Below are 13586 nucleotides of genomic sequence, written 5' to 3'. Positions count from 1 at the left end.
TAACTGGCAGGTTTTCATGATGTAGAGTTTTTTGAAGCCACTCAATTTGTGTTTGTCCCATGCATATTTGCCTAATTTACCTGCTCTTAGCTTTGGTCTGAGTACTTATGGGAAATTGTAGGCATTGAACACGGTTGATGAGGCACTATTTCCGTTTGAGGGTAGCATGTGAGTGCTTTTGTTATTTTATGTTGCAGTCTGGGAATGGAATTTAAGACCTTGTGTGTACTAAGTAAGTATTCTAGCACTAGGCTCAGACATTTTTTTTTTTTTTTTTTTTTGGTTTTTCGAGACAGGGTTTCTCTGTGGTTTTGGAGTCTATCCTGGAACTAGCTCTTGTAGACCAGGCTGGTCTCGAACTCACAGAGATCCGCCTGTCTCTGCCTCCCGAGTGCTGGGATTAAAGGCGTGCGCCACCACCGCCCGGCAGCTCAGACATTTTTTGAACCAAAGTCTCAATAAGTCATCCAAGCTGGCTTCACACTTGTCATCCTCCTGCCTCAGCTTCTAGTGTACTTGGGATTATAATGTTGGAGGGAGGCCGCTTGTTTGTCCTGGCTGCCCAGAACCGAAATAATCACACAGAAACTATATTATTTAAAACACTACTTGACCAATTGCTTAAGTGTATTGCTAGCTAGCTCTTACATCTAGAATTAACTCATCTCCATATTTAATATTTTACCATGAGGCTCGTGGCCTACCGACAAGGTTCTGACATCTGTCTCTGGCAGAATTACATGGCTTCTCTTCCTGCCTTCCTTCTCCCAGCATTTCATTTAGTTTGCCCTGCCTACCTAAGTTCTGCCCTATCAACAGTCCAAGCCAGTTTCTTTATTCATTAATGGTAATCACAGCATACAGAGGGAAATTCCATATCATTATAACAGTCTAATTTTTGAACTTTTTTTTTAAACCTAAGAGCTTTAAAGCTGAAATGCATGGTTATTTTGTTAGTCAGATGGCAAAGGTACTTTCAATTTTTTTTTTAAAAAGACCTTATGTATAAATGTTTTTGCCTGCATGTATGTAAGCAGCACTTGTGTACAGGGGGCCTCAGGAGGGCAAATGATGGTGGAGACATCGAACGCTTAAAAGAAATCCCACACATAGCCGGGTGGTGGTGGCGCACGCCTTTAATCCCAGCACTGGGAGGCAGAGGCAGGTGTATCTCTGTGAGTTCGAGACCAGCCTGGTCTGCAAGAGCTAGTTCCAGGAAAGCTAGGGCTGTTTACACAGGGAAACCCTGTCTCGAAAAACCAAAAATAAATAAATAAATAAATAAATAAGGAAAGAAAGAAAGAAAGAAAAAAGAAAAGAAAGAAAGAAAGAAAGAAAGAAAGAAAGAAAGAAAGAAAATCCCATACTAGCAAATAGCCAGAAAATCCTGCTCTGGATTCTTCTCTGTGAAGCGGGAACAAAATGACCCTTTATTACCAATCTTAAGTCAGCTTCCTTCAGGTGAGCTGATTGCTGCCTGAGATCCTGTCTGTGTTTACTCCTTATTTGCCTGGAAAAGCTGCCATCTTCAGGAAACCATGCAAAGAATTGTTTTTGGATTTCTACTCGAGATTTATCAGGGCTCGAATGCTTCCTGCACACAACACACAGCTATCCTGACTGGACTCCCAGTTTCCAATGATGCAATAAAGACCATTTGCGATTTTAGCATTAAACATTTACAGAAGTGGGGCTGGAGAGATGGCTCAGCAGTTAAGCACACTGGTTGCTCTTCCAGAGGACCTGGGTTCAATTCCTAGCACCCACATGGCAGCTCACAACTGTTACTTTGGTTCCAGGGATCAGACACAGACTCACACAGGCAAAACACCAATGCATATGAAATAGAAATAAGTTTTAAAAAATTCACAAAGATTGTTTCCTCCTGAGAGAGCAGCAAAGAAGCTGCTGCTTTTAGTACTGTCCCGTTGAGAAAAAGTAGCAAAGATGTCTGAGGAAACTCCAGCTAAAGCGAGGACATCCTAAGGGAGCTCTGTAGAATTGCTGTTTGCTTGCTTGTGAGAGGGAATTCTGCCTTTAGAGAGATATGGGGTGCTGACTCATACATAATATGCGAGGAACAGCTTTCTTGTTTTGCCACGGGATCTTTTTAAAGCAATCTGCTGGCAAGAGGCATTAGTTCTCTTTCTGTTCCTGTGACAAATGACCCGAGACTCGGTAGCATAAATAAAAGTTTATCTTGCTCGTGAGAGTTCAAGAGCGTGGTAGTGGCGTCAGCATGGCATCTGTCCAGGGTGTCTCTGTCACGATAGCATGGCAGAGGGCCTCACAGGAAGAGAAAGCAGGCTGGGCAGGGTGCCTCCTGAAGCCTCTATTGTCATCGTGCCCCTTGGTCCTCGTCCAGTCACACCTCCCCAAAGCCTCACCTCCAAATTCTTGGACAACACAAATTACAAAATCAAGTTTTCAACACAGGCACTTTGAGAGCATAAATTCAAACCACAGCATTTTCTAAATCTCCGTCAAGAACAGAAGTGTGTTCCGGGGCCCTCGGCCTTTCCCTCGGTGCTTGTTGAGCTCTGTCCCCCACACCCCCATTTAAAAACTGCTCCACTACTGGGATGACTTCCGGGTGACAATGAGGAGTTAGAGGTTTACGCCCAGTTGCAGATCTGAAACTCAGCTCGTTTGAAAATCTGAGCTGCGAGCCAGTGCCTGCCGCGGTGCTGGTGGGCGGTGGTGGTGGGCGCTGTCGGAAGGGAGCAAGCCCCATTGGTGGCTTTGTGTGTTTGCTCTAAACTGCATTCGTTTTGTTGCTGTGACAAAAATGCTTGAAAACAAACAAAAACAACAACTAAGCAGAAGGGAGGGAGGGTTTATATTAGGCCGACAGTTGAAGATACAGTCCATCATTGTGAGGAAGGCAGGGTCATGAGGCAGCTGAACACATTGAGACCAGTCAGGAAACAGAGATGAATGCTGGTGCTCAATTCACTCCCCCTTTAATTAAGTGGAAGAGATTGCTCAGTGGTTAGGAGTCCTTGGTGCTCCAGAGGACAGGGGTTCAATTTCCAGTACCCACATAGGAACTAATCACTGGCTCCAACCCCCTCTCCTGGCCACTGCAGGCACTTCCTGTGCATGGTGCACAGGCATACACCAAGGCAAGACACCTATATACATAAAATTTAAAAATCTAAATTATTTAAAAAATATTTTATGTATGTATGTGTGTGTGTGCTCGGGTGCATGTATATGCATTATATTCACGTAGGAACGTGCAGAGGTCAGATCCCCTGGGACTGGAGTTCCAAGTCTCTGTGCTGGGAACCAAACAAGCCTGCTGCAAGAGCTTCCAATACAGCTGAGTTGTACCCCTAGCCCCCAGCTCTTTTTCCTTTTCATGCATTCCAGAACTGCAACCAATGGCATGATGTTACTTATACTCAGAGTAGGATTTCTCTCCTCTGAGTTCTCTGGAACTCCCTCACATGACTGTAAGGTATGTCTCTTAGGTGATTCTCAGTCCAGGTCAAATTAACAATGATTAACCTTCACAATTAACCAAGTACGCCCACACCAGAAAGCAAACCAGAACTCACCGGCAAAGGCAAGCCCACAGAGATCATATCAGCCCTTTCTTCAGCAGCCCTAGTAGCTGAGGCCATCCTGAGTGATCCATTTCAAGGGCTGAGAGAAAGGACTGCCAGAGAAGATGACCCCTGCAAAACTATCCTTTGACTGATAGAGAGAGGATGCTTCAAGACAAACACTCAGAATCCCAGCACATAGGAGGCAGAGGCAGGAGGATCTCTGAACTGGAGGTCAGCTGGGACCACATGGCAAGACCTGCTTTAAAAACAAGAATACCAATGAAGGCAGCTCATGACCAGTCAGCAAGAATTGCAGAAGATACTAAAAGGAACACATCATACTAAGGAGGAAGACAGTCTCTATCACAGGCACAGGAAAAGGTTAATTTTGTAGGAGGAAAGATGAATGAAGGATGTCCGCCATAGCCAGGAGACCTCTAATAGTACGGGAGAGAAAGAAAGGAATAAACAATAACCAAATCCACTGACTAAAACCAAACAAAATCACAGGAATTAGTGAAATATATAAAATTTCTCCGTCACTGGAATGCCCTCCCGATACTTTCTATGGTTTCTGTCTTATTATTTTTATGCATTTTCATATTCTTTACTTATATTTTTTTCAATTCCCACACTCCTACCCTGATAAGTATTTTTGCCAAGGCCAGTCCTTAACACATAGCTCCAGTTCCAGGGCATCCGATGCTGTCTTCTGACCTCCACAGGCACCAGGCACACTGGCAGTCACCATTCCCTGGGCAGAGGGCTCCTGGACCGTGTAAGACTGGAGAAAGTGAGCTGAGGGTTTCCATGCAAACATCCATCTCTGCTCTCTGGGTCTTGACTGTGGATGCAGTGTGACCAGTTGTCTTGAGCTCCTGCTGCTGTGACCTGCCCCACGAGGAACTATAACCTGGCACTGGAAGCCAGTATAACCCCGTTTCCCCCTAAGTTGCTTCGGTCAAGGTGTTTTATCACAGCAAAAGAAAAGCTAAGACGCCAGTGAACAGCCACCAAGTGACCAATACTCTGTGTGTGCCTTTGAAACTCCTTTTTCTTTCTCCTCCTGAGAGCTGTAGTGATATTTTTTCGTTGGGACCACCAGCCTGCACACAACCAAACAGAGGCTTATTGTTAATTATGAAAGCTTAGGCTTTTTTCTAACTAGCTCTTGTAACTAATTGTTTCTTCAATTTGTTCCTTTTCTTTCTTTCTTTGCTTTTTTTTTTTTCTCCTTTTTCGAGACAGGGTTTCTCAGTGTAGTCTTGGCTCTCCTGGAACTCACTCTGTAGACCAGGCTGGCACCAAACTAAGAGCTGCCTGCCTTTGCGCATGCGCTGCCACCACCACCACGTGCCTGTTTCTATGTTCTATCACGTGGCTTGGTTACCTTTCCTCTGTTCTGTGTGTCCAACTTGTTCCACTTCCCATTGGTGTCTCCTGTGCACCTAGATTCCTTCTCCTTTTGGTTTCTCTCCCCAGAAATCCCTATCAGTCTCTGGAGTGTTGGGATCACAGGTGTCCATCACACTGAGGTCAGGTCCTTTGTGGAACCTTGAGCTCACTGATTGGCTGAGCTTGCTGAACTTGGGATCCACCTGTTTCTGCCTCCCCAGTGCTGGGGTTACAGGTGTGTGTTGCCACCCTAGTTTTTCCTTTACATGGGTGCTGGGGATTCCAACCTAGGTAACAAGCATGTTACCAACTTCGCCATCTGGTGTGTATACACATGTACATATTTTAATCTAGGTTCTTGGGGCTGTAGAGACAGCTCAGGGGTTAAGAGCACTTGTTCTTGTAGATGACCCAAGTTCAATTCCCATCACCCACTTGGTGGCTCATAGCTGTCTGTAGTTCCAGATTTAGGGAATCTGACATCCTCTCTTGGTTTCTGTGGGTCCTGAATGAATATAATGCACAGGCACCCAGGCAGGCAACATCAATACACATAGAATTTGAATCTAGATTCTGCATATGAGAAAACATGATAGTTTGTTTCCTTTCTTCTTTCAACTAGGATGTACACACACACACACACACACACACACACGTTAGGAGATGGGGGCTGCAGAAATCAAGGCAGAAGTCATACCTTGAGAAAGAATGAGCGTTCTTTCATCTGCTGCCTTGGAGAGACTAGGGCAGGTGTCTGAAGCTCAGGGTTAGGGGGGGCTTGGTCCTCCTCTGGGGGAGAGAGGGCAAGCCTTGGGTCAACACTAGGATCCCCGTGAATTTCCTGGAGGCTGCTGAGTCTGTATAAGGGAAGGCAAAGCTAACGCTCTGAGACCACTCCTCACCTCTCAGGGCCCCAGCCATGCGCAGCCCATGCACTAAGATGCCCAAGTGTTCGCCAGGCTCATCTGCTTCTCTGCAGGAGAATCTTAGGATTCGGATCTTGTTTTACCTGAAGCGAGCAGTATTCTCAATACTGGCACTGGCCGTTCTTCCTCCATTACATGATGGGAATGTCCTGTTTCCAAATCCAGGTGAATTCAATTGCGGTAGCTCAGCATGTAGGATGAAAGAGCCCTTGCCTTCCCCCAGCTTTCGTTGAAAGATGAAGATTATGAATGTTGAAGGAAGAGAGGGAGCTCTGGGCCACACCCACACCTTCCCTGCTGGCAGGACCACGCTGGAGCCAGAGTCTCTCAGTTGAGCCTCATCTGTTTTGCGGCAGATTGGGCATATGAGAATTGATCAGTGTGAGAGAAGAGTGTGGAGTCTGGGAAAGTGAGATCTTAGGTACTCTAGTCCATCAAAACAATCAGCTGGGAAAGCAAGAATGTATTCAGCGACTTACATAGACTTTTCTGGAGTATTCCACGAATGCTGTGTTGAACAGGATTTTACAAACTCTACTGATTGTTCCTGTGGGAAAGTGTGTTCTGACTTCAACTCTGGATGTCTGGAAGATATCTCCACCTGTCATGATTCCAGAAGGATTCCCAGAATTTTGCTGTTTGATGTCAATGAGGGAGCAGTACTCTCTTTTCCCGGAGGCTCCACAGAGTAAGAACACATGGTGGGTGTGAGCATTGGTTTTTATCCCCACGGAGAAGGGGAATTTTCTAGTAATAAGATCAGTGTTTCTAGTGCCAGAGTTCTATCCATACACATCTTATGGAAAGACAAGAAGCTTGGAAGCTGCTGGAACAGAGCCCAGAGCTCAGGACATGAGGAAACAGCCAGAGTACTCTTGCCTGTACGTGAGGCTTGGCTTCTTCCCATGCTAGCCAGGACTCTGTATGACCGACAGCATCCCCGGATCTTGGCCTCTCTTCAAAGCCTATCTGGCACCGAGTGTGACGTTGATGCAGTACCTCATTTCCCTTTTCACTCTGGGGACAAATGAAATTGGCTCCACGCCTGGACATGCCTCGTGAACTCGTGGAAGGGGGTAAGACTCAGCGTGGCCAGCACCTGGCAGCCTCTGTCTGTGCTTTGAAGAAAACGTTATTTCTCAACGGCTTCATTGGTTAGAACTAGAAAAGAAATATTTAATCTATCTTGCACAGATTTGGTTTACAGAAAAATCTGAATAAAAATCTGAAATAGTGGCTGAAGTTTTCTTGATGCCACTCTCTGTGCACGGTGATTCACACACAGAGCTTGTGTTATATGTTCCAGAAGTATGTCTTACCGTGACACAGGGGTGAAGTTGCCTAACGATGCCTTTTGCAGCAAGCACCACAGTGGCCAAGTGATTGGTGACTGTGTATTCACACGCACACTGAAATAGTAGTGTTAGGGTTTCAGAGAAGTGAGTGATCAGCTCCCATGACTCCCATTTTCTCTTTAGAAATTTAATTTCCTAGGGGCTGGGCTCAAAGTTTGAGCACCGACTAACAGGTGTGAAGCCTTGCATCCAATCCATAGGACTGCTTAAGGCAAAACCAAAAGCACCACCTCCCAAATTCTCTCATCCTCTCAAAAAACAATAAATAAAGGGCAAAAAGTTAAGGGCTAAAAATGAATTGAATAGACCAGATATGTCTTTAGATGACTGTAAACTCGGTGGAGAGCTTCCCTGAATGAGCTGCCGTGTTGAAAGCACCTGTCTCATGGCCTGCATTGTTGATTTTACATTCAGAGGTCTGGGCACGAGGGAGCCATCTGCGGAAAATATCTCCGGTGACGACTTCTACAGTCGATAAAATACAGAAACCAAGGGTAAGAGGTCTTTCTCTCCGGCTGCACATGCTTTTCCTTTATTATCGTGGTCTCGGGCACTCATCGGCTACAGAAATGGAAGTTATGACATTAGATGAAGGGGTAAATATTCATTTTATCTCAGTGAGTGTATAGCAATTTTTTTTTTAATGGGCATGATGGCATCTAGCTGGAGTTGAGAATGCGGCTCAACACCAGACCATTTTCTTTTTCAAATTTATTTTTATTTTATGTGCATTGGTGTTTTGCCATGAGTGTCGGTTCCCCTGGAATTGGAATTGCAGACAGTTGTGAGCTGCCATGTGGATGCTGGGAATTGAACCCAGGTACTCTGGAAGACAGTCATTGCTTTTAAACACTGAGCTATCTCTCCAGCCTGATTTTTCTTTTTCTTTTTTTTTTTAATGAATTAGAATAGATAAGATATCACTTTTCTGGATCTTGGGAGATGGGAGCAGGAGGGTATGAAGTTTAACTGTGTAGTTAATTACTCTCGTTAAGTTCAAGGCCAGCTTAGCTTATATGAGAAACTGTCTCAAGAGGAGGGAAAAAAAAAAGATTTACAGAAATAAGGATATTTGCAGTGATTGCTTATGACTGAATTTTGGTGAGAAATGATCAAGACAGTTTTGCCTCCTTCCCCTTCCTTGGTCTCACTATATAGACCAGACTGGCTTTAAACTCGTGGAGACCCACCTAGCCTGTGTCTCCCAAGTGCTGTGATTAAAGATAATTTTGCCCCTTTGCTCTAAGAACTAATAATGGGCAGGAGGTGGTAGGGCACTCCATGAAACCTAGCACTTAGGAGGCAGAGACAGAAGCAGGATCGATGTGAGTTCAAGGGCAGAGGATAGGCTCTCCGAATACTCCCTGCCAGCACTATGTAGCAGGAGACTACAGTGTCTCTCTTCATTTTTATCTCTTTTGCCTTTTTATAAAATTTATTTCTTTTGAGACAAGGTTGCTATGTAGATCTGGCTGGCCTGGTACTCATTTGTGTGGCCTTCCTCCACCACACTGTTGGCCTTGAGTTTGTAGCAGTCTTCCTGAGGGCTGGGATTATGCCTGCCTCCTAATTTTTCTCTCTCCGCATCCCCTCTTCCCCTCAGTTCACCCTACTTCCTGAAGCTGTGGCTGAGGAGTCTCTGAAAATCTGAAGATTTTAAAAGATTGATTTCAATTTGTGTGTGTGCATGCATACATGCTCATAAATATAGGTGCCTACAGAGATCAAAAAGGACATCAGATCCCCTGGAACTGGAGCTACTGTTGATTGTGAGCTGCCTGATGTGGGTGCTGGGAACTGAACTTAGGTCCTCTGCAAAAAGTGAATAGGGTCTTAACCACTGGGCCATCTCTCCAGCCCCCAGCCATGAAAAGAACCACATGTTTCCAGATATGTATAATTCTAGCCCCATACCGAGTCACTCCCTCACCCTAAAACAAAACAAAACGTGGTAGTTGCCAGCACTTAAGCATTGAGGAATTTGACAGAAAAACCTGTATATTCTGCTGCTCTGGGAACAATAGCCTTCCGTTTTTTCATGAGAACAATTGGCTCTATTTGGAAGCACATGACTGTCCAGGTTCCCACAGCATCTGGACAAGCCCCACCTTTCATTTACATGCTTTCATTTTGCGAATGTTTATGCGACCCAATCGTTGTTTACAGGTGGTATAGAATGCTGTCCTCCCAGTGGTGTCAGAACAGCTGTGGCTACTCAAGAGACTCTGGAGATGGGGTCTGCGGACTGTTGATGCTCCTTCACAGTCGCGGGTGCGGGTCACTGAAGCCCCACCTGAGAGTCCAGCCACTGCCTCCTGCATCTCCCGGCCAGTTGTGCGCAACCTTGCCTTAATTGCACGTGGCTCGCGGGAGGTGCTGGGGGGCGGGGGGAGCAGAAAGTTAACGGAAGAGGCAGGGGAAGTCATCAACCATGTAGGACTGAGACTTTCCTGTGTTGCGGCTGCTTCCCTGTCTCCGTGCTCTGTAAGGAGTCCTTCATCTCTAAGTAAGCCCAGTAAGCTCCTTGGTTCCCCAGTAGGATTTTGTGGAACTGAACTTTGGTTTGTCATTGGTCCCTATAAGGGGGGGCACAGATGTTTGCTTATACCAAACCCCACCGCAGAGGGAAAGAATTCTGGAGACAACGCGCATTTAAAATTCCATCTTTTGGACTATGGGCTGGAGGCTAGTTCCTTCCCTTCATATCTAAAGACTGTTTTCTTACTAATATTTTGGGGTTATTTCTCTCATTATCTCCTTTATTTTTATTTTATTTGATTGCTGTTTTGCTACATGTATGTCCATGTGAGGATGTCAGATCTTGGAGTTACAGACAGTTGTCAGCAGCCATGTGGGTGCTAGGACTTGAACCTAGGTCCTCTAGGAAGAGCAGTCAGTGCTCTTAACCACTGAGCCGTCTCTCCAGACCCTCATTTTCTCTTTTTGAAGCTTATGTCTGGAAAGTAGTTTCTCCCAAGATCCTCCCTGTGTCATTCCCAGGACTTCGGATACACTGGCAACCCATCTCCGTTCACCAGTTCTTCCTTCTGGAGTGTGCGCCTTGATATTTGCAGCTTTGGCTGAAGAAAAGCCTCGGGGATTAATAAGGCTCATTTTAGGCGTGCCTGTGAGGGCTTGACCCACTGTGGGTGGCACCATATCAAGAACTGGAGGCCTAGGATGAGCAAAATGGAAAACAGTAGAAAGAAAGTGGGGTGCTGAACCCCTTTCCTTTCCCGACCCACTCAGATGTTTTGTCAGGAAGCATCCTAACATACCAGTGACCACATCTTCCTCTCACCATTGACCTTATCCCTTCCGTCAAAGTGACCAACGCAGACATCTTCCAAAAGGGAATCCAACTTGTTTCTGGGTTGTCCTTTGTGTTGTTGTTTTAATAACCTTCCCCCCGTGTGTGTTTGTGCGTGGGTGTATGTGCACACATGTGAGTGCATACAGTGAGTTGTATGTTGTATGCAACAGTCAGGTCTCTCCTTCTACTGCATGTGCCCTGGGGATTAAACTCAGTAAACTCAGGTTTTTAGGCTTGGCAAAAGTTTCGTTAAGCTGCAGAACCATCTCAGCCCCCCACCCCCTGCTGCCACCCCATTTTCAGGCACCATAGCCCAACAGCCCAACTTTGAACTATTTTTCTCGAACTTGTTTGACCTCAGTTCTAATCATAGAGTCTTATCAGTTTATTGCTCAGGGTCTCAGGGTCTCCGGGTGCTTGTAGCAGAGCCCTGGTCCTCTGCAGCAGCAGTAAGTGCTATTGACTACCGAGCCATCTCTTCGGTCCCAGCTAAGGGTGACCTAGCACCATCCTTCTCCTAAATTGCCTTTTGCTCTTCCCTCCATCACACCTGACTGTGTTTTCTGCAGGCGTTGCCATGACCTCCTAGTTATCTCCTGCTCTCATTCCATCTTTCTGCTGATCAGTAGGACAATTTTTAAAATTCCATGAAGTTTATCGCCTCATGTGTCAATGTTCATCCTCAAGTGGACAGAGATTGTGTAAGTCTGTAGGAGCAGTCTCGAGAGGAGATGGGGAAGCTTTGTCCAGCCCAGTTCAGTGACTGACAGAAGGTAAATCAGAGACTGACTGGGCCTGTGCGTATGTTTGAAGTTGTTGCATTCCCAGTGTGTGCAAGGGTTAAAGGGTGACCTTGGGAACTGTGGGGGGTGCAGGGGGTTCAGGGAGATTGATCTTGATCCTCAGGATGGAGAAAGAAAAAGTGGGATGAAAGGAGCATACGGTAAAGATTGGAGTGAGAAAAGAGAGAGCAAAATTAGGATCATAACTTTTGTTTCTAATGAGTTGGCAAGCAAGGGGGCTTTTTTTTTTCACTAATGCAAAGGAAATGATTTTTTTATAAATCCCAGCAGTGTCTGTAACCATCCACCAAAAAGATGTGAAGAAAAGGACCCTTGCAGAGATGGTAAGGGAGGAGGGCAATCTAAAACAGGGCGTAGGCTTATGCTTCCTTTTGAAACTGGGGAGAAGAGCACAGAAACTTACAAAACGTGTGATCATTCATATTCTCTCTCTCTCTCTCTCTCTCTCTCTCTCTCTCTCTCGCACGCGCGCACGCGCTCTCTCTGTGTGTATCTCTAAGCAATAATTACTATAATTTTCACAAGCTTGGGATGGTTATTTCTCACATCTGCACAATTATTTCAAGGTAAGTGTGTCAAGTGTCAGAGCAGACCTGGGCTGGGCTGGCGAGTGGTTCAGCCAGAGCCTGAGGTACTGTGTTTGATGACTTGGACCCCCACGGTGTAGCAAGAGAAACAACTTCTGCAAGCCATCTTCTGACCATGGCACCTGCATGTGCATAGGTGCACACAGACACACACACAGTAATTTTATTTTCTTTTTAAAAAAAAGGTGTAGACCTGACTAGAGGCACAGTATGTGGACTGTGGGTCACTTTGCCTCCTTAATGGTTAAATCTGCTTGTTCTGTATTAAAAGCCAAGAGAATTAAAAGTACAGGGTGGAGGCTGACAACAGACAAAAGGCGGAGGTGTCCCAGCTCACTCTATTAGGCACAAAGACAGATGAACTCGTTAAGAACCAAATCCAGCAAGAGGCAATGTCCCATTTCCTGAGCTGGGACGTCTACCTGCTAGGGAGGCGGAGGATTTATGGGAAAGAGGCTGTGCATCTATTAAAACACATCTGGCTCCATCTGAAATATAAGCATCTGAAGCTGAAGGCGGCAGAAGAGCGAGAAAATGACTTTCATGATATAGTGGTTTCATTGCGATGTGGCTAAACACACCGCCATCCAAAGCCTAATCAGAAGTGCCTTGGAGTTACATACACTATAAAAAGCAAAAACCAGGAAAGGCATTTTATAGTAAACGTGTGTTAGAGTTGGAAAAGGAAGCTCAGGAAAGCGAGATGGAAAGGAACATGAACCCCTGTTTCCACATGGACTGTGGAAAGCTCTGGTCGTGTGCATGGACTATGGTGCGTGTTGGTGCAGCATCGCCTGAGCTAGCTAGCAGGAAGGGCTTTGTCTAATTTGTTTCCTTAGAGCAAAGAACTTTTTGACAGTAATCTCCCTAAGAAGGGCGATGTTTTCCTAAGCCCTTAAAAGCCTCGCAGGAATGTGGTGGCATAACAACAGGCCAAGTTGGATCCTTAGATTGCTGTGTAGGGTTTAGTCCTGGGTCAAATTCTACACTCTTCTCTTGCCCCTCCTCCCACCATTCCTGTCCCCCACCCCCCAATCTTCTTGCTTTCTTTTTGGTTTTCTGACACAAGATCTCACTATGTCGTCCAGGCTTCAAACTACAATAGCCTATCATTCTCAGCCTCCTGAGCTTTGGGATTCAGTGTGCATGACACCAACATACCCAGATCATAAACTGTCATAGAAAAGTAATCTGTCTCATTTCACAGTCATTTCTGTGACTATGAAATATGTGAACTCTCGGGAGCGTGGTCGATAAATCTCAGACACATCCCATCTTCATCCCATCAGCACATTTGAGCACGAACTGTGTGCCACGTTTTGTTGTTGTTTTATTTTATGTTTTATTTTTTTTAGCTCTACAGATTCAACTTGAGACACAGTCCTTTCTCTTGAAGAGATGACAGAACATAGGGATGACAGACAGACCCACAAGCTACAGGCATCGTATCTATCGTGTAAAAGAGTATCTCGACTGGGGGAGGCCCCATGAATCCTCTGACAGAAAAGGCCTCCTCTCCAGGGCTTGGGCATATGGCAGAGTTTGCCCAGCAAGTCTAAGACTCTGATTGGATCCCCAGGACTGCAAACATAAAGATCATATCATGTAATAACATAGATTCATCATAGTTTCTGTGAATTTTGGCTATTATAC

This window comes from Chionomys nivalis, chromosome 1 (genome assembly GCF_950005125.1).
Source record: "Chionomys nivalis chromosome 1, mChiNiv1.1, whole genome shotgun sequence".
Taxonomy (NCBI): domain Eukaryota; kingdom Metazoa; phylum Chordata; class Mammalia; order Rodentia; family Cricetidae; genus Chionomys; species Chionomys nivalis.
This window is presented reverse-complemented; position numbering follows the sequence as displayed.